This window comes from Zalophus californianus, chromosome 3 (assembly GCF_009762305.2).
Source record: "Zalophus californianus isolate mZalCal1 chromosome 3, mZalCal1.pri.v2, whole genome shotgun sequence".
Classification (NCBI taxonomy): domain Eukaryota; kingdom Metazoa; phylum Chordata; class Mammalia; order Carnivora; family Otariidae; genus Zalophus; species Zalophus californianus.
In genome coordinates, this window is record NC_045597.1 from 19968642 (window position 1) to 19988142 (window position 19501).

The 19501-nt window shown below is 33.9% G+C and overlaps 1 long non-coding RNA gene across 1 annotated transcript in view; it reads left to right on the forward strand.

Annotated features, from left to right (window-relative positions):
* The window catches only part of LOC113920602, a 62039-nt gene extending 44145 nt beyond the window's left edge, over nt 1–17894 (forward strand). The window contains exons 2-3 of the long non-coding RNA XR_003519321.1: nt 4580–4695; nt 17496–17894. This is a non-coding gene — a long non-coding RNA (uncharacterized LOC113920602). The remainder of the gene's footprint in view (nt 1–4579; nt 4696–17495) is intronic.
* The last annotated feature ends 1607 nt before the right edge of the window (nt 17895–19501 follow it).

A 19501-nucleotide genomic window follows, 5' to 3' on the forward strand; every position in this document is an offset into this window, starting at 1 on the left:
CAGGCAGACAAACACTAAAGCACGTAGCCCGTAATTTTCAAGGATCACTGGGAAATTTTCATGACTTACTGATAAAGCTCCTATTATCTCAGTCTGTAGCAATAAAGCAGATGAATCTCAGGTGATCACTTCTCTGGCTGTAATTCTCATGTCTGTCCATACATTTGGATGCCACTCCCATAATTATGCTCCTTTTCTTCTCCCATACAAATATTCTATCAGTTCTCAGTGGTAATCCTACCCCAGAATCATAGAGGGAAATAGATGCCAAAAAATGTAGTTCTTATCTGTTCCTCATCATGCAGAGAGGAACATAAAGGAGATATTGGTGATGCTAAGTTGGAAAAATAAATAATGTAGTACAATTCCTAACTAAAATATTTAGTAAACACTTAGAAGAGTTGATTTTTCAGAGAATGAGTTAGTATTAGAATTACAAATTTGATAGTTGTCTTTGTTTCCTAGGGCTGCCCATAACAAAATACTACAAGTTGAGTGGCTTAAAAAAAATGTCTCACAGTTTTGGAGGATTTCCAAAATCAAGGTATCATCAGAGCCAGGCTGCTTCTCAGACTCTGGTTAGAATCCTTCCTTGCCTCTTGCAGCTTCTGGTGGTGGCCATCAGTCCGTGGTGTTCTGTCTCTGTCATCACACGAATTCTTCCTCTGGGTCTCTGTTTTCACATGGTATTTTCTTCTCCTTATAAGGATAAGGTGTTGGGTCTACCCTAACAGTCCATCTTACGTTGATCGCGTCTGCCAAGATCTTGTTTCTAAATAAGGTAACATTCACACATTCGCTGGTACTGGGGGTTAGGACTTCAACATATTTGGGGGTGGGGAACAATTTAATCCATGATAGTAATCTTCAAAGTGCTGAGGGTATTCAAAGCCATAGGTCTGGACAAAAACACATAGGAAGCAGATTTGGGTAAGGAAAATTTATGACCCAAAGATTCTCATCTGGCACAGAGAAGAGACAAGGAATCAGCAAAGGAGATTGAGAGAGTAGTTATTAACGAGGAGGCTATATTTGTTTTCTATTGCTGTTGCTGTAACAAATGGCCACAATTTAGTGGCTAAAACAATATCATGTTATTATCTCTTGGTTCTTGAGGTCAGATGTCGAAGGTGGTTCTTATGGACTAAAATCAATGTGTCTGCAGGACTGCATTCTTTTCTGGCAGTTTGAGGGCAGATTTTGTTTCCTTGTCTCTTACAGTTTTTAGAGGTTGAATTACTTGGCTCATAGTTTTCTTCTATTTTTAAAGCTAGTTCATTGCCCCTCACCCCCCTATCTGCAGTTTTGCTTTTCGTGGTTTCAGTTACCCACAGTCAACTGCAGTCTGGAAGGGGATGATCCTCCTGACACATCACGCATCCTAAGGTCAATAGTAGTAACTTAATGCTATGTCACAGTGCCTGCATCATTCACCTGCTTCGTCTCATCACCTACGCATTTATCATCTCACATCATCAAGAGAAGAGGAGTGAGTACAGTGCAGTAAGATATTTTGAGACAGAGAAAGAGAGAAACTACATTCCCATATATTTTACTACAGTATATTGTTCTATTTTATTATTGCTTAATCGTTGCTAATATCTTACTCTGCCTAATGTTTAAAGTATATTGTATTATGGGTATGTAAATATAGGAAAAAGCATAGTATATATAGGATTTGGAACTGTCTGTACCTGCATCCACTGGGGGTCCTAGCATATGTCTCCCACTTTTAAGTGGGGACTATTGGAATAGCCAGTTAAGTTTTGACCACATATTATCACTGACCCTGACTCTTCTGTCTAACTCTTCCATATTAAAATGACCCTTGTGCTTACATTGGGCCTATCTGGGCAATGTAGGGAAATCTCTCTATTTTAAGGTTCACTTATTAGCAAACATAATTCTACTTTGCCACATGGCAAATATGTTACATAACATAACATATTTATAGATTCTGGGGATCAAGACTTGGGTGTCCTTGGGAGGCCATTATTTTGCTTACCACAGAGGAAAGCTGGAAATGTAGTATTCTTAGGTCCAAATGTTACAGAGCAGAAAATATGATTGAGCATTGTTGAATCTTGCTGATGGCCTAATTAAGGTAACTAGGTTACTTGCTGATGGTTCCATGAGGTTAAGAGATGAAAAATGAGCACGGTTTTAGCATCTGGGAAAAACACTGGTAGTATGAGAAGAGCAGTTGATGTGTACTGATTAAGATGAAAGTCTGGTGTAAGTAATTCTGGCAACGATGGTAAGAGAAAATATAGATATAGCAAGTACTGACAACTCCCATGTTTACTGGGATTTATGATGTATCAGTTGTCACAGAGTATTCATGTAATCCTCACCAAAACTATATTTAATAAAGTCGACACTTGTTATTTGTATCTCTGCAACACATTATAGAATTATTCAACATGTTATGATTGATTTCCATTATTAATGTAATTTAAAAATATGTCAAAATAATGCTATAAGGAGTGTTGTATGGTGTTAAACTGTTTACAATTGTATGCTGATGGATCTAATATTGTAATTCTGCATAAATCTTGGTCTACTTTATTTTAGAAATGAAAACAAGTATTAAACTCCCCTTTTATTGTGGGGGGGGGAGAATTCCTTAAACAGAGATTATATTTCTTCTTTAGTAGCAAATTAGGAAATGACTAAAAATATGGTCATTTGTTAAAGATTACTTATTTTTAAAAGAGATTACCAACTAATGATATAGGTAGAAATAAAAGGTTTCTGAAAGCTCTATTAAACTATAACATTGTTTTAACATTTTCTGAAATTCATTATGTTGAATATCCATCATTTTAAAATCATACTTTCTGAAAACTGTAGATTCTAAGTTCCTTTCTAACAACTGGATGCTATTTTCCTTTTATAATGTGCTTAAGTAGCTTGATGCTTCAGTTTCCTGATCAGTAAAAGAACTGTAAGCCTATCAGTTTGTCATACTGTGTTGTAGTCATGTAAAACTGAACATAACTTGTATAAATTATGAAAAAGATATAAAATTGAAAACAGAAAATTAGATGACATTGACTCATACTAACTTAAAAAAAGTTTTTTTTTTTTTTTTTGGAGGGAAGAAGCAAAATCAAATATTGCAATGTACCTGCAGAACCTCGTGATGTTTCCTACTAGGGAACTGCTAAAGGGAACATAGAGATAAATTTGTATATAGGTTTATTGTTTTCTTTTTGATATAAATAAAAATTTGGGAAAGCCAATTAATGACAGATAAAAAATAATCAGATCTTTTAAACAAAAGTTATTTGTGAATGGTAATGATATATTTTGATAGTTATACATTATTGCTATTATGAGTACACACTTTTTCATATGGGTTGATGAATATTTAGTTATACTTGACTGTCCAACTTGGCTTAAACAGATTGAAAAGATTTAGTCCTTTAAAATAACAGATTTAAAATTTTTTTCTGGATCAAAAATATTTACAGTGTACTCAGTATGTGCCAAGAACTATTCTAGGAGCTGTGGATATAGCAATTAAAACACGCAAGTGTGCGTGCACCACCTGCCCCACCCCCACAACCCTGCTGCTTCCATTCTATGAGAAGACAGATTTTTAAGTAAAATTAAAATATGTATTTATTAATATAATAATATCTATTTAACCCATGTGGATTTTTAAATCTATATTTAATATTGAAGCTAAAAATCTGATATTTTTAAGGACCTACATTATAAAACCATATTAATGCCACTTTTTAATGAACTTTTATTTTTATGCTTGACTGTCATGATTGAGCCAATTGAAAACTTGCCAAAAAAATTGTAACACAATTGTAACTATGCACACTGAGGCAGCAAGGAAATTTGAAGGAATGTTTAATTTTTATATGCATTTTCATAAAATTATTATAAAGTTGTAATCACAAAACATAAATTTGTCCTGCCTTAAAGTTTATAAATAAAATAAGTACTGATTTTTAAATGAAAGTTAATATATATGACTTTCTTATTCAAATATCCTATACAAATTATATTCTAAGGAATTACTTGTTTGTTTAGTTTTTTCTTAGAAATATAATCACCATGTTTTCAAGATGCTGTTTTCCTATGAACATGTATAAAGAGTTTTTAAAGTATTATCTAAAATGTATAGTTTTTATTTTCCCTATATTGAGTTCCTTTGAATATCAAATGAATGTTTGCTTATTATTATTTCCTAATCTTTTAATATAATGTAGAAGCAATATTATCATGAACTTTTAAACTACATCACATCATTTTATGTTCACAAATTTGTATGCTTACAGTTGTCATGAAACTAGCCAGAACTTTTCACAGAATATGCAATTAACCAATGTTCAAAATTGCTTTTTCTATCTGGACATACTAATAGGATGCAATACATTTTGCTAGAAAAATTGCATAAAGATTATTCCGCCATATTTTAGCACTAAGTAATTGGACGCATTAGGAGTCTAGTAATTTCAGGAAGAATCTGCATTAATCCCCACCAAGCTTGAGTTAGACATAATAGAAACCCTAAAGAATTCTGTGCTCTTAATTACTGCTCCTTTCTTTTTCGATATAGAACTCCCCTGGTGATGAAAACTGAAGAAAAATCCATCACTGAGGCACTCAAAGTTTATAATCCTTACCAGTGACCTTTCCATGAACCCAAATTTAAGGACGTTTTTAAAAGAGTGTGTAAGTATAACATTTAAGAAACTAACTTAATTAAAACAGTAAGCATTAAGTTGGCATGAAAGCAATTTCTACTAGATCACCTGTCAACATACCAAACAATTTTTGGTTTTGTTTTTAAACTGAACCTCCTCAACAGAGACTGATTTTTTTTTTCAGAGATAATTGTATTTTAGAGACATATTTTTAAAGGTCACAATAGGCTTAAATTTTCTATAGTTATAAATAAACTTTTAAAAATGTTTAAGGGGCGCCTGGGTGGCTCAGTTGGTTGGGCGACTGCCTTCTGCTGGAGTCATGATCCTGGAATCACGGGATCAAGTCCGGCGTTGGGCTCCCTGCTCAGCAGGGAGTCTGCTTCTCCCTCTGACCCTTCCCCCTCTCATGTGCTCTTTCTCTCTCACTCTCTCATTCTCGCTCTTTCAAATAAATAAATAAAATCTTTAAAAAAATAAAATAAAAATGGTTGAGTTTAATATGAATACTTTATTTTTAAATTCTGATAGTCTTTTATAAATATTCCTATTTAAGCAATCTTCAATATGGCTGCCTTCTCTTCACTTGATTTATTTCATTTCTAGAATGATTTTGAGAATTGACAATGCAGTAGTCTCAAAGAAACTCAAAAACAGGAGACTGTAACATACTTGATATTTCTCAGCCTAAAGCATCATTTAAGTAAAAAAAAAATTTCACCGTCATTCGTTTGACCCATTTGTACATTTGTACTATTGCCTGTATTGTGCACAATGATATTTCAGTCTTTTCTTTAAAAGATTTTATTTATCTGCAAGAGAGAGCAAGCACGCACACACAAGCAGGGGGAGGGACAGAGGGAGGAGCAGACTCCACTCCCCACTGAGCAGGGAGCCATTATGGGACTTAATCCCAGGACCCTGGGATCCTGACATGAGTCGAAGGCAGACGCTTAACTGACTGAGCCACCCAGGCGCCTCTATTTCAGTCTTTTGTAAACTGCTTCTAAACAGGTGTTTTCAACTGCTATGAACCCCAAATCTAACCATTTAGTGGACATTAATTAGTTATTTCAATGTTTGTCACAGTTTCTGATATCTAAAGTGTATTTAAATTTTGTTGAGTTTGTTTGTGATCACAACTAACCTTACAGTATTGAGGAGAGTAAATAAGGGGTGGGGGGAAAGGATGGTTCCTTTCCTTCCCAGTGAAAATAGAAACTTTATTTCTTCTTCTTGATTCTCAAGAGTGTCACTGAAACACTGTTGCAAATGCCATGATTTCACCTTTCCATTCATTTTCACGGCTTTAAGCTTTCTGCTTTGGTGTCCCAAACTTGCTATGTTAAACCTTGTTCAATTTGTATAATTTTCATGTGACTTTCTTTTCTGTGAGTCAGGATAATTCTTTATCAAACAGCAGAAAGTTAAATCAAGCACACGTTGATAAAACAAAAAGGAATTGGAGATGGGGTGACTGTCAGGGAACCTCAGGACCACCAGAAGTGAAGTTGTCTCTCAGGGAAACTTGCACTCAGGGATTTGAACATTGTTACACCCCATCTTTCTACAATGTTTTCAGACCTCTCAAATCCTCAGATTTGTTTTCCCAGAATAGCTTCTCTACAAAGCAACCTCTTGCTGATTATCTGATACACCTTAAGGTTGCTATTTTAAAACAGAACTTCAGAGGACCACCAAAAAGTCTATGTTTACTGTGGGCTCCCAGCTTTAATTTTGTCACTCACATAGTTGCTACAAACACTGAAACATAAAGTTCAAATTATTTATTTTGGTAAAAAGCATAATTGTAGTAACAAGTTGTTGTAGTAATTGGCATGAGTGTGCTTATAAAACCACTTGAATGAGAGTTAAGTCTCTGAATTTACCTGCTTTTACCTTAGAGCAAGGTAAAATAAAACTGTGGCATGTACTCATGCCTAAATTCTTTGAAAAAAAAATGTTCTAGCTATTATTTTTTTCTTAAGACGAACACCCATATTATGACATCTTCTCTTCAACATATAGCCTCTAGGGTTACACTACTTTAGATCCTTGAAGCAGCCTTGTATGGTTATGGCAAGAAACTGGATCAGGTGTGATTACTAACCGTAACTGTAGATATCAGACCTCCGAGCAGACAAGGTAAAATTCTTATCCATTATGGAACCTAGGAAAGGATATATCTTGTGACTAGATTATTTATTTTAATGGGTATCTAATTTACATATATGTTTAAAGTCATTTTTGCCTCTTACATGTTATAATTATCAATGGAAATATAATTGTGTTGTTGAAACTTAATTACTACTGTATTTCAAATAATATATTGTGATTATTAATATTTTCAGATAATTTGCAAATGCATAATTAATATTGCCCAAAAATCCCATAATATAAAAGCTGTAGAGTTAATACTTTCCTGATTTTTTCAGATAAATTACAAAAGCAGAACTAATATTACAAACAAAATTCTAATATAAAAGTTGTATAATTAACATTTTTCTACTCACTGTAGATACAAAAGTTAAAAAACTAGATGAAATAAATTAAAATATAAGTAAGTATAATCTCCAAAGATAACTTATCTAAAAGCATTGATATAAAAAATGATTTATAATGCTAAAATTTTTTATGGATAGGTTACAGATAATGTCCATCATCTTATGAAATTCTTTAACCTTCCAATATTTCTGTCAATGTAATCACTATTATTACCATAACTGGATAATATTTATATACTATATATACTCCATTATCCAAACCAACTATAATTTCCCTGAGTATAAGACCATATTTTAAAAGCGTCTGTATCTCCAATAGTATCTAGCACAAACTATATTATTGTATCAGAATCTATCAATCATTCCTCTTTCTCATTATATTTTAATATGGCACAGAATGGTTTCTTGAAATATATTTCAAATTAACATTATTATCTAATACTCGTCATCATTTTAAAAACTCAAACAAATTTCTTAGTGAAAGTGTTAGAAGTGAGGTGTCATCTAAAAATATTATATTTTTAGAGGCAATAGTAATCCTTAGACTACATTTATAATTAGATGAGTCTACAAAGAACTATATTAATGCTCAAGGCTGAGAGTAGAACTGGCAGTGAGTCAGAGATTTTGAGTAATGTTTCGCAGAATACATGTGAAATAATTTTTTATCACAAAGTGTTTTAAAACCCTATTTCTGCACTGTGATTTATTCATTGACTTGTTCTTCTAAGGTGAATAATAGAGCCACTGGACAGTGCATAGCTCTTGAAGTGATCTTAGAGGTACTTCTCCTGACAGCTGAAGTGTTTGTTGTGACATTTAGTATAATTTTTCAAGTTTTGACTGTCTTTCAGAAATACTAACTTCCCCATATTTTTCCCCTTAATTTAACTTAACAGTGTGTTTCCATTTAACCTTAAGATTCTTATGGCCTCCATGACCATTCTCTTGTGATAATTTTGAAAATTCCCTTAAGTCCAGATGGAAGACACACTAAAAAAGTATCCTATCAACAACAGGAAATGTTGAGGAATAAAGACCTAATTTAACTTTACTCAGCTTGATCTTTTCATTCATCTAACAAACATATAAAAGTACTTGTTATGGCTAAGGTACTTGGTTGGATAGGCCTTGATGATATAAAGAAATATTAAAGTATAGACACAAAGATTTTAAGATGCCTATGTTTTAAAAGAATCAATAGCTAAGCAAATCAGTGATAAAACAATGCTTGAAGTGCAATGGGGGCTATTGCTGATCATTGAAAGAGAGAACAATCCGATATTTGAAGATTAGCTGAAGTTAGGAACATGAAGTAAGGGGTTGAGACGTTTCAGGCGAAGGAAACAGCACTTAAAGAGCCTGAGACATAAAACAGTGGCGTATTATGTTCTTGGAAAAACGAATAGACCAGACTTAAACTCTTCATAAGTGAGATGGGACCTGACTGATTCTTTGCAGAAAACTCCTATAAAACTTGGACATAAAACACACAACAACATTGGCGAACAAAGAAAAGTAAGCAGAATATGGTGGAGGTACATATTCATAGGAGGGAAATTTTACAAAGTACATTCCCAGTTTTTGTGGATTTTACCCTAAGGACATGCCATCATCAGTGTCACAAATGAGGGGGCAGTGGTAGAGGGAAGTCCATAGTTTTGTGGCCCGGCAATTTGAGACCTGAATATGGAGAGACACTAATTTACAAAGAGAGGAAAAAATTGTGAAAGGAAAAGAGCCAAATAAGTCTCAAATTCTGTGCACCATATCACTGTTTGATCCCTCAATCATGCATGTCTAGACAAAAAACATAAAACACCCCAAAAAACCCTCAACTAAAAACAGAGGATCTGAAATGAGACCAGAGATATGGCCCATAAAACAGTTTTTGATTTAAGGCCAATTAAAATAATTGAAAGATAAAGCAGAAGAAACAACTCTTAACAGAGAAAAATAAAATGATCTCCTTTCTCCCCCAAGGTGATAGTCATAATTTCCAGGACTCAGTCTAGAATTACCTGATATATGAAAAACCAGATGAATGGAAATCCCTCTCAAAAGAAAAGGAAATGAACTGAAACCAATAACATGATGATCTTAATATTATAAGCCTCAGAAAACATGGTAAAGTAGGTATTATACTCTCCCTAAGATAAGTTTAACACAATATACTCCTAATGAAGGGAAAGAGGAATTCTCAACAGACATATAGGTATGATAAGAAGGAAGCAAATGGAAATTCTAGACCTGAAAAATATGATACCACAGTAAAAGAAAAAAAAAAAAAAAGAAAAGTTCATTGGAAAAAATTAACAGCTTAAAGGAGATGGTAGGGGAAGATAAAGCAACTTTGAAAGTACTGCAATAGAAATGACCCAGTGTGAAGAACAAAAAGAAAGCATGTTGTAAATAATGAACAGAGCTATAGGATTAGTTAGATAATATCAAATAGTCAAAAGTCTGTACAATTAAAATCCCAGAGAGAAAGGAGAAAGATTGGAGCAGAAAAATATACACATGTCAATATATAAACATATGCAAAAATACATACATATGCACACAAATGTGTATGCACGTATAAATGTGTATCATATAATTTGAAGATATAAGTCCTTTAACTTCCCCACATTTGATTAGATAAATTTTCAGATTCAGCTCATAGAATTTGATCAATTTTTTTTAAAGATTTATTTATTTATTTTGGAGAGAGTGAGAATGAGAGAGAGAGAGAGAGTACATGAAAGGGGGGGGAGGGTTAGAGGGAGAAGCAGGCCCCTCGCTGAGCAGGGAGCCCGATGCGGGACTCGATCCCGGGACTCCAAGATCATGACCTGAGCCGAAGGCAGTCGCTTAACCGACTGAGCCACCCAGGCGCCCGAATTTGATCAATTTTTTATTTTGCTTTCCATTTTGTGATTTTGAAAAAAGTCTATGTGTGTGTACACTATATTTATACTTTTATAAACAAATACACATGTATATACATATATATGTGTATATGTGTGTGCATATATTATAGTAAATATATTTCATGTGTGCATGTATACATACACACATATACATATGAGATTTAGTAGTGTTATGCGATTTAATTCTGTTATTAAACTCAACAGTATACCTTGCAACACAAATAGAGGTATAAAAGTGTGGACCAACTTCATAATTTTATGCCCAGTTTGCTATTGCTTCACCTTGAACTGCCCTCTCCTTGCTATTGATGCATAACAGCTGAGGTTGAGTGTCTGTACCCTCCAATATTAAAGCCATAAAAGGCGATACAGAAGCTGATGCTCTGAGAGATGTTATGTGGTGGTAAAATTTCCTGCATAAGAGTATCCATTATTTAGTATGTTTGTTTATTTGAAAAAATATTATAATTTTTTCAAAATTAGAAGACTGACAGAATGGTCCCTTATTAATTGAGCAATCGTCTTTATTATTTATAGCCATTGATGATGCTAACTTTGAACCCTTGGTTGAAGTATGTCGTAACTATTCATTGTATAAGTTTGTTTTTCCCTTCTGAATATAGTATTATCAATAAATTTACACTCAAATGTTTTTATATCCATTTACCATATGAACCTTAGTCAACTTTTCCATTGGGATTCCAAAGTTTAGTTTTTTCTAGTTCCAGTTCTACCTTGCTTCTACATTTATTGCCTGCTTTTTTTCTACAAAGAAGCAGTTTCCATAAAGGTCAAATTTTAACTTATAAGAGATCTTGGAGAAGTGCTGAGGACATAGAAATTCAGCAGAGAGAGAATGAGACAGGAAGAAGTTGTGAACCAATGAAAAAGACTTTCTCAGAAATAGACCAGACAAAAATCATACAGCACTTTTTAAAGCTTCAGTGGCAGAATCAATACTAAGAAAACCACTCAGTACTGATATGTCTAGATTTGAGAGGATCAGCACAGACTACTTCATGCTTTATTAAGGGATTGAAAATGTATACAATTATTCTAGTTTGGGAAGAATAAATGGCAGTTTCCTTAATCCACATGCCTGGGATATTTATGGAGTTAGGATGCTTGAGGAAGGAATATGGAAGATGAGACTTACTAAAGGTGTCAGGCAGGAACAAAACACATCAGTGACTGAGTTGTATTTGGATTGATATACCACCTTTTTATTGGGACCATACTGATGCATAAGAAGTTGTAAATGATTTAACAACTGACAATTGGGTAGATCTGGAATTTAAGTTATATTATTTATAATGAAGGGACCCCCAAGAGAGTATAAAGAAGAGCACGTTATAAAAGTAAATGATATAATTTAAAATGTAAATCCCAATTTCACTTATACCTAAGAAGTAGGAAGCCAGAAAGATTGTCACTTCTACCACTGTCAGCACAACAAAAACAAGATAATCTAAAAAAAAAAAAAAAAAAAAAAAAAAAAACTTAAACCCACCCATCAAATATCTGAGGATATAAAGCAATGGGATAGCCTAGCATCTAAAGAAAGAGATGAACGTAAGAAGAGACAGAGCCTAAGGACTCCCTCACTTATGGCAGAGGGTAAGGAAGAGGAAGATAGTAGTGCCTCATACATGAGTAAGAAGGATTTAGTTACAATTCTTAATTCATTGCTAAAGACTGATGTGGCTTAGCATGAGAGCTGCAGAGATTTTGTAGCCACAGTTGTGTTTTTTGTCACAAAACTCCACAAGGCACACCCAAGAGAGTTTGAGGTATGAAAGGAAGGCTGGATAAAGTCACCCCTATTGTATGAGCCTAGAAGGTAGAGGCAGCCATAAGGAAAAAAAAAGGCAAAAAACCTTGCCCAAACTCTTCTCTGCTAAGGACAACAGCCTGAAATTGAAAGACAGTAACAATCCTTGTGGAACATAAAATAAATTTTAAATGTATTGGAGATGGAAAAGGAAGAGTATTTCTTTCTTAAGGGTGTGGTCATTTGCAGGCATACCTATAATTTCCTTAGGCATGACAGTGGGTAATGGTATTCTCAACCTCAGGGCATCCTTAGCTTTTAGAATACTTTTTTTTCCTGGTCCCAGAAGCCAACATTTCTCATTGATTCTGCATTTTCTCCAACAGGCTAGCATGCACTGAGTAAAGGCAAAAGTCATCTACCTCAGGGGAAGAACAGTAACACAGAAAAATTAGAAATTTTGTAGCCACAGTTTTCTTTGAGAAAAAGGTGCATGAAAAAATTGAGGGTAAATAGGAATGATGAGGGAAAACCCCAGCAAACTAGCCCCTACTCTCTAATCATAGGTAACACTAGAGGTCTTTGAGGTTGGTACTAAACTCATGCTAACTGTAACAGAAACAAAACCAAAACACAGTTCTATTGCTGACTAGAATAATTCAACGCCCTACATTAGTGGCTTAGCAGCAAGAAGAGTATTGATATTCAAAGTCATAAATATAATTTAATTTAGAATCAAGTGTTCCTCACAATGTTTAGTGTTCAGAAAACATAGAACACACACAAAAATACAAGTTAAAAATCCATTATAAATGTAATGAGCAGTGAAATAAAACAGAGTAAGATGAGGTGGGGAATTTTATTTATTTATTTTAAAGGTTTTATTTATTTATTTGGCAGAAAGAGAGAGAGAACAAGCAGGAAGATGGGTAGTGGGAGAGGGAGAAGCAAGCTCCCTGCTGAGCAAGCAAGAAGCCCAATGCAGGGCTTGACCCCAGGACCCCAATATCATGATCTGGGCCAAAGGCAGATGCTTAACCAAATGAGGAGGTGGAGAATTTTAAAGAACAAAAACTAATATGTTAAAACAAAAATAAAAACTAATGGAGGGGACTTCCTGTTTCTAGTTTTCAAGATAAGGAGCTTGAAAGTTGTCCCTCCATCCTAACAACAAATAAAAAGCTGAAGAGACTAAAAAATCAACAACTCTTCAAGTGAGGACACAAGACAAAGTACTACCCCCATGATTGGACAGGCAAATACAGAGAATAACAACTTAAAGGAGTGTAAACTGTTGCAGTAGTGAGGAGTAGAAAAGCCTAAATTATATTTGATGAATTACTGGAGGCTCAGTTTAGACAACTCTGAGAGGTAAAGACTCCAGGAGAACCCTATAATTTTCTAAGACTTAACTCATAGTATAAATATGGGAGAAAAATGCTCTCCTGCTTCCAGCAGGGGAAGAGGAAAAGGAACCATTTTGAAATATGCCAGAACACTCTTTTCTTACCAACAAGGCCCAATCTCAGGAGAAAAAACTTAGTTAGAGCCTAACCTTCTGGGGTATTATCAGAGCCCAACTGACTCGAAGGGAAAGAAACCAACCCCATCCATTTCTAGTCTTCCATGTGAAAGAAGAAAAATATCCAACATCAGCTCAGTCTAGCTATCCTCTTCCAATCTAAGAGTAAAACAAAACAAAACAAAACAAAAAAACAAAACAAAAAAAAACACCCTGAAAACACTTGTCAGACATGTCACAATCTTGAGGCATAGGATCACTAAAGACTGATACATACTTATAGAACTATAGAATGCTTTCTCTCCTTGTACGTCTTAGCAGCACATTACTTAAAGTCTATTTATTTTACATGGTACATCATAACCAACTATAAAAAGCAAAAATTGCAAACCGTACCATAAAGCAAACAACATGATTTAAAGAGACAATATAAGCATCAGAACCAGGTGTGGTAGGGATGTTGGAATTATCAGATTGGGAATTTAAAACACCTATGATTAATATGCAAAGAGTTCTAATGAATAAAGTAGGCAGCATGCAAGAACAGATGGGTATTGTAAGCAGAGAGATGGAAGCCTAAGAAAGAACCAGAAAGACCAGCTAGAGAAAAAACATACTGTAATAGAAATAAAGAGTAACTTTGATGGGCTTATTAGTAGATGACATGGCTGAGGAAATAATCTCCAAGTTTAATAGAAATTTCCAAAACTGAAAGCAAAGAGATCAAAGACCGAAAAAAAAATCAGAATATCCAAGGGCTATGGCACAACTATGAAAGGCATAATATGAGTAATGTGAATACCAGAAGGAAAAGAGAAAGATAAAGGAACAGAAGAAATATTTGAAAATATAATCACTGAGAATTTCCCAAAACTAATGTTAGACAACAAACAGCAGATTCAGAAAACTAAGAGAATGTTAAGCAGGATAAATGCCAAAAGATTTAGTCCCACATATAATTTGCAAATATAGAAAAATCAAGTATAAAGAAAAAAATCCTGAAAGAAACCAGAGAATCAAAGATACCTTACTAATACAAGAACAAAAAATTACATTTGACTTTTCAGAAGCCATATAAACAAGAAGAAAGTGGAGAGAAGTACTCAGTGCTGAGAGAAGAAAAAAAAAACAAACTACCAACCTAGAATTATATACCTGGTAAAATATTCTTCAAAAGTGAAGGCAAAATAAATACTTTCTCAGACAAATAAAACTTGAGGGAATATGTTATCAGTAGACTGGCCTTGCAAGAAATGTTAAGAGAAGTATTTTTAGACAGAAGGAAAATAATGTACATTAGAAACTAGGATCTAAATAAAGAAAGGAAGAGCACTAAATAAGTGAAAGTAAAATAAAAAAAAACTTTTGTTTTTCTTATTTTTAAAGATTTATTTATTTATTTTAGAGAGAGAAAAAGAGAGGAAGAGCGCAATTGGGAGGAGGAGAGGGAGAGGAATAGAGAATCTCAGGCAGACTCCATGTTGACCGAGGAGCTCGATGCAGGTCTCAATCTCACAATCCTGAGATCCCAAACTGAGCTGAAACCAAGAGTCAGACACTTAACCAACACGCCACCCAGGCACTGCTTATTTTTCTTATTCTTAATTGATGTAACAGATAATAGTTCTTTCAAAATAGTATGAACAATATGAATTATTTATGGTTACCTATATACTTAAAATATAAAATATTACATAATATAACATTATATATATATTCTTTTTATGCTAAATATAAGTAAATAATATATAATATATAAGTAAATAATAGATATAATAATGTATAAGTAAATACATAATGTATTTACTTACATATAAATATATCTAAAATAAATATATATAATATATAAAATAAATATAATAAATATATATAATTATATATAATGCATGTATGTAAATAATATATAATAATGTATAAGTAAATATATATGATATATAAGTAATATATGTATAATAATATATAAGTATAAAATAATATATGAGTAAATAAATGACATCAATGATATAAGGGATGAAAGGGAGGAATTTGGATTATTTTGTTATTAAAATGTACTCACAGTACCTGTGAAGTAGTATAGTGTTATCTGAAAATAGACTCTGATTAGCTATAAATGTATATTGCAAACTCTACAACAACCACTAAAAAAGTTAAAAAAAAATGGAAAGAAAAAGGAAAAAAATGTCATACAGTATTCTCAATTAAAAGCACATACACAAAAAGAGAAAGACTGGAAGACAAAAATAGAAATGAAGAATAAGGGCAGAAAACAGTAACAATTGTGGTAAATATTAATCCAACTATATTAATAAGTTTGAATGTTGATGGCTAAATGTACCAATGAAAAGACACAGATTGTCAGAATGGAACAAAAATCACAAACAACTATCTGTTTTTTACAAGAAACCTATTTTAAATATAAAGACATATAAATTAAGGGTAAATGGGTGGAGGAAATATACTATACTAATGCTAATTTAAAAAGAAATAAGAATAGCTATATTAATTTTAAACAAAGTAGACTTCAAAGCAAGGAAAGCTATCAGGGATAGAGAAAAGCATTACATAATGATATAGGGGTCAACTTTCTAAGAGCATAACAATCTTTACTTTGTAAGTGCCTGACAATAGAGTGTTAAACTACATGAGGTAAAAACTAATAAGACTGCAAGGAGAAAGAGATTAATTCACTATCATAGTTTAAAACTTTACTAGCCCTCAGTTAGAAATGGACAAACTCAGCAAGTAGAAAATCAGTAAGGGCATAGTTGAGCTTAACAACACCATCAATCAACTGGATATAACTGATGTTTGTAGATCACTTCATTCAACAGTAGCAGAATACATACTCTTCTCACACTTACATGGAACATTTGTCAAGGTAAGCCACATTCTGAGCCATAAAATACACATAAAAAAATTTAAAAGAGGGAGACTTGGGTGGTGCAGTCGGTTAAGCAGCCAACTCTTGAATTCAGCTCAGGTCGTGATCTCAGGGTCGTGAGACTGAGCCCCACATTGGGCTCCACGCTGAGCATGAAGTCTGCTTGAGTTTTTCTCCCTCTCCCTCTGCTCCTCCTGCTTGTGAGTGCTCTCTCTCCCAAATAAATAAATAAATTTTATTAAAAAAAGAAATTTAAAAGAATAGAAATCATAATTTTATTTGTCTCTTCTTAGACCACAAAGAAATCAAACAGAAAGATAACTGGAAAATTCCAAAATTGTGGAGATTAAACAACATACTTCTAAATAACATATGAATCAGAGAAGAAATCTCAAGAGAAATTTAAAAATATTTTGAACCAAATCAAAATGAAAATACAACTTATCAAAATTTGTAGGATGCCGTGAAATGTAATGCTTAGAGGGTAATTAATAGCATTGAATGTATATATTAGACAAGAAGTAAGATCCAAAAATAATATTCTGTTTCTACCTTAGGGAACTAGAAAAAGACAAAAGAACAAGTATTTGATAAAAGCCAACACCCATTGATTATAAAAAACTTTCAGTAAAAAATTGAGGAGAATTTCCTCAACTGACAAAGCATAGCTAAAAACCCCCTACAGGTAACATTATACTTAATAGTGAGAAACCTGTAGTTTTCCAACCGAGATCAGCTACAAGTCAAGGATGTTCCCTCTTTTCACTCCTTTTCAATATACTAGAATTTCTAGCTAATGAAATGAGATAAGAAAAGGAAATAAAAGTAGATAGATAGGGATGGAAGAAATAAAACTGTCCAGGAATGACATGATCATCTATATGGAAAATTCAAAAAAAACTGAAAAAGAAGCAAAAATGGAATGTCATCATTAAAATTCTGAGAACACAAAACAAAATCCTTAAATCCAGTGCACTATACTCAGTGAAAAAACATTCAATTATAAAGGTAAAATTATTTTTTAGAGAAATAAATGTTTTTCTTTCCATCAGACTTTCACTATGGGGAATGTTAAAAAGATTCCCCATGCAGAAAGATGATAATTCCAATAAATAAATGATTTTCTCCGTAAATAAATTAATTCTATGGAAATTGGGAAAGGATAAACATAAAAGATATACTTACGTTTTATTTATTTAAATGATTGTTGACTTTCTAAAGCTTTTAAACATTTTCAGCAAAATCTGCCCAGAGCGCTGTCCAGCCCTGGGACAACTCCTGCTGAGGCAGAAGAAAGGGAAACCCTCCTGCTGGTCTTTGAAGAAGCCGCTGGACAGACTGAGCCACAACCACAGTCCTTTGAGAAGAGTCCACTTCCTCTGGCACCAGCGAATGAACCAGGACTTCAGGCTGCCATACACACCGTCCTCACTGTTCCTGCCAATCTTGTGTTTGGGGGATGACCGGCCGTTTAAAACACACAGTGCATTCTTACCACGGAGCATCAGCTTCTTCCTTCAAGTCTTCCCCTGCCCGTTGCAAGTTTTGAATAGATTCCAGTGTTCTCAAATTCAATTCTAACACTTTTTGCCAGCTCATTAATTATTGTTGGGGAGGAACAGAGCTCTAGAATTACTCTTCTTCTCTACCTGCAAATATACTAATTATGTATTGATCTGTTTATTTATTGCATACCTTATCCATCCAAAAATGCAACACAAGTGTACTGATCTTATTTTGCTCATCATCTGGCCGTGGTAGTATAATCGTGAAGATCCAGAATAGAACAAAGCAGGAAAGTAAACAACAGAAGATGACCATTAAAAATCTAGCACTAAACTTGGAGTAGTAGTCCAGGGGGAATATTCTTGTTAGGATATCGCTCTCCTCTATGTTGCAACCAGGTTTTCAAGCAGTTTTAAAATTCTTTGGTGACTTACTGTTACATAAGTTCTGGGAGAGGGAAAAAAGAGAGAGAGAGAGAGAGAGAGAGAGAGAGAGAGAGAGAGCTGTAGGAGGTAGACTACTTCTTATTTTTTTTTAAAAGATTTTATTTATTTATTCATAAGAGACAGAGAGAGAGAGAGGCAGAGGGAGAAGCAGGCTGCCTGCTGAGCAGGGAGCCCGATGCGGGACTCGATCCCAGGACTCTGGGATCACGACCTGAGCCGAAGGCAGATGCTTAACGACGAGCCACCCAGGCGCCCTAGACTACTTCCTGAAGTCTTGTTCCCACAGTGGCACACATCACTTCTGCCCCCACCTCACTTGCTTACATGTCTGAGTAATGCAGTTCAGAAGCAGAGTGAATGGATTTTGGTGAGCTGCAAGCAATTTCTTCTGTGAAATAGGATCGTTTTCCTTCCAAGTCATTACTAAAGAATGGTGGCTAGTTTTCTTAAGGGAGAGTAGGTTGAATTGAAACCCAGGAAGAGAAGTTGCATTTGGTAAGTCTGGAGGCAGGTAAGAGTTTGGAATGTTTCATGTCTGAAATATGGCGTGCCCAAAAGGAAGAGTAGTGAAAACAGACGTGGAAAAGTATGCAAGGAGCAGACCAAATAGGACATATGTGTAATATTTATATTACATATTTATATAATATATTTTATGTACAAAATGTTCAAAATTGTATTTGTGTTGCAATGAGAAGCTGCTTAATAGATATTAAACAAACAGAAAATGAATTGATTTTGTATATTTTAGGCATCACTAACCCTGTACATTCAGAATTAGCATGAAGCTTAATATATGCATGGTCAATTAGGAAGCTTTGGCTAACAGAATGGCAGTGAAGATAAAAATAAATATATAATGTTTATGAGGTAAAGCCAATAGAAAATGGTTGACACAGACTTGCAATTTTAGCCTGAAAAAAAGGCATATTTTTCCAAATACTTGAAAAGATGTCATGTAGTACTGTTCTGTGTTACTATTTGGAGTTGTTCTTTATAGAGTACCTTGCAGAGAGTACATCCTTGATACATACATTTTTAAAATAATGAGTGCTTTTAAATACAGAAAAAGTACAACACTAGGGGCAGAAAAGAGAAGAATAGCTGCTGTGTATGGAAGACATTTAGCTCAATATAAAAAAGGAATGATCTGAAAATAAGAAAGCATCTTAATATGAAACCAGATGTCTTAGAAGCCAGCGGCCTTTTCATAAAAGAGGTTGGATTATCTGAGGTTAGACACTGAATCACAGAGAAAGAACTACCCACTTAGCAGAAGACTGAAAAGCTGT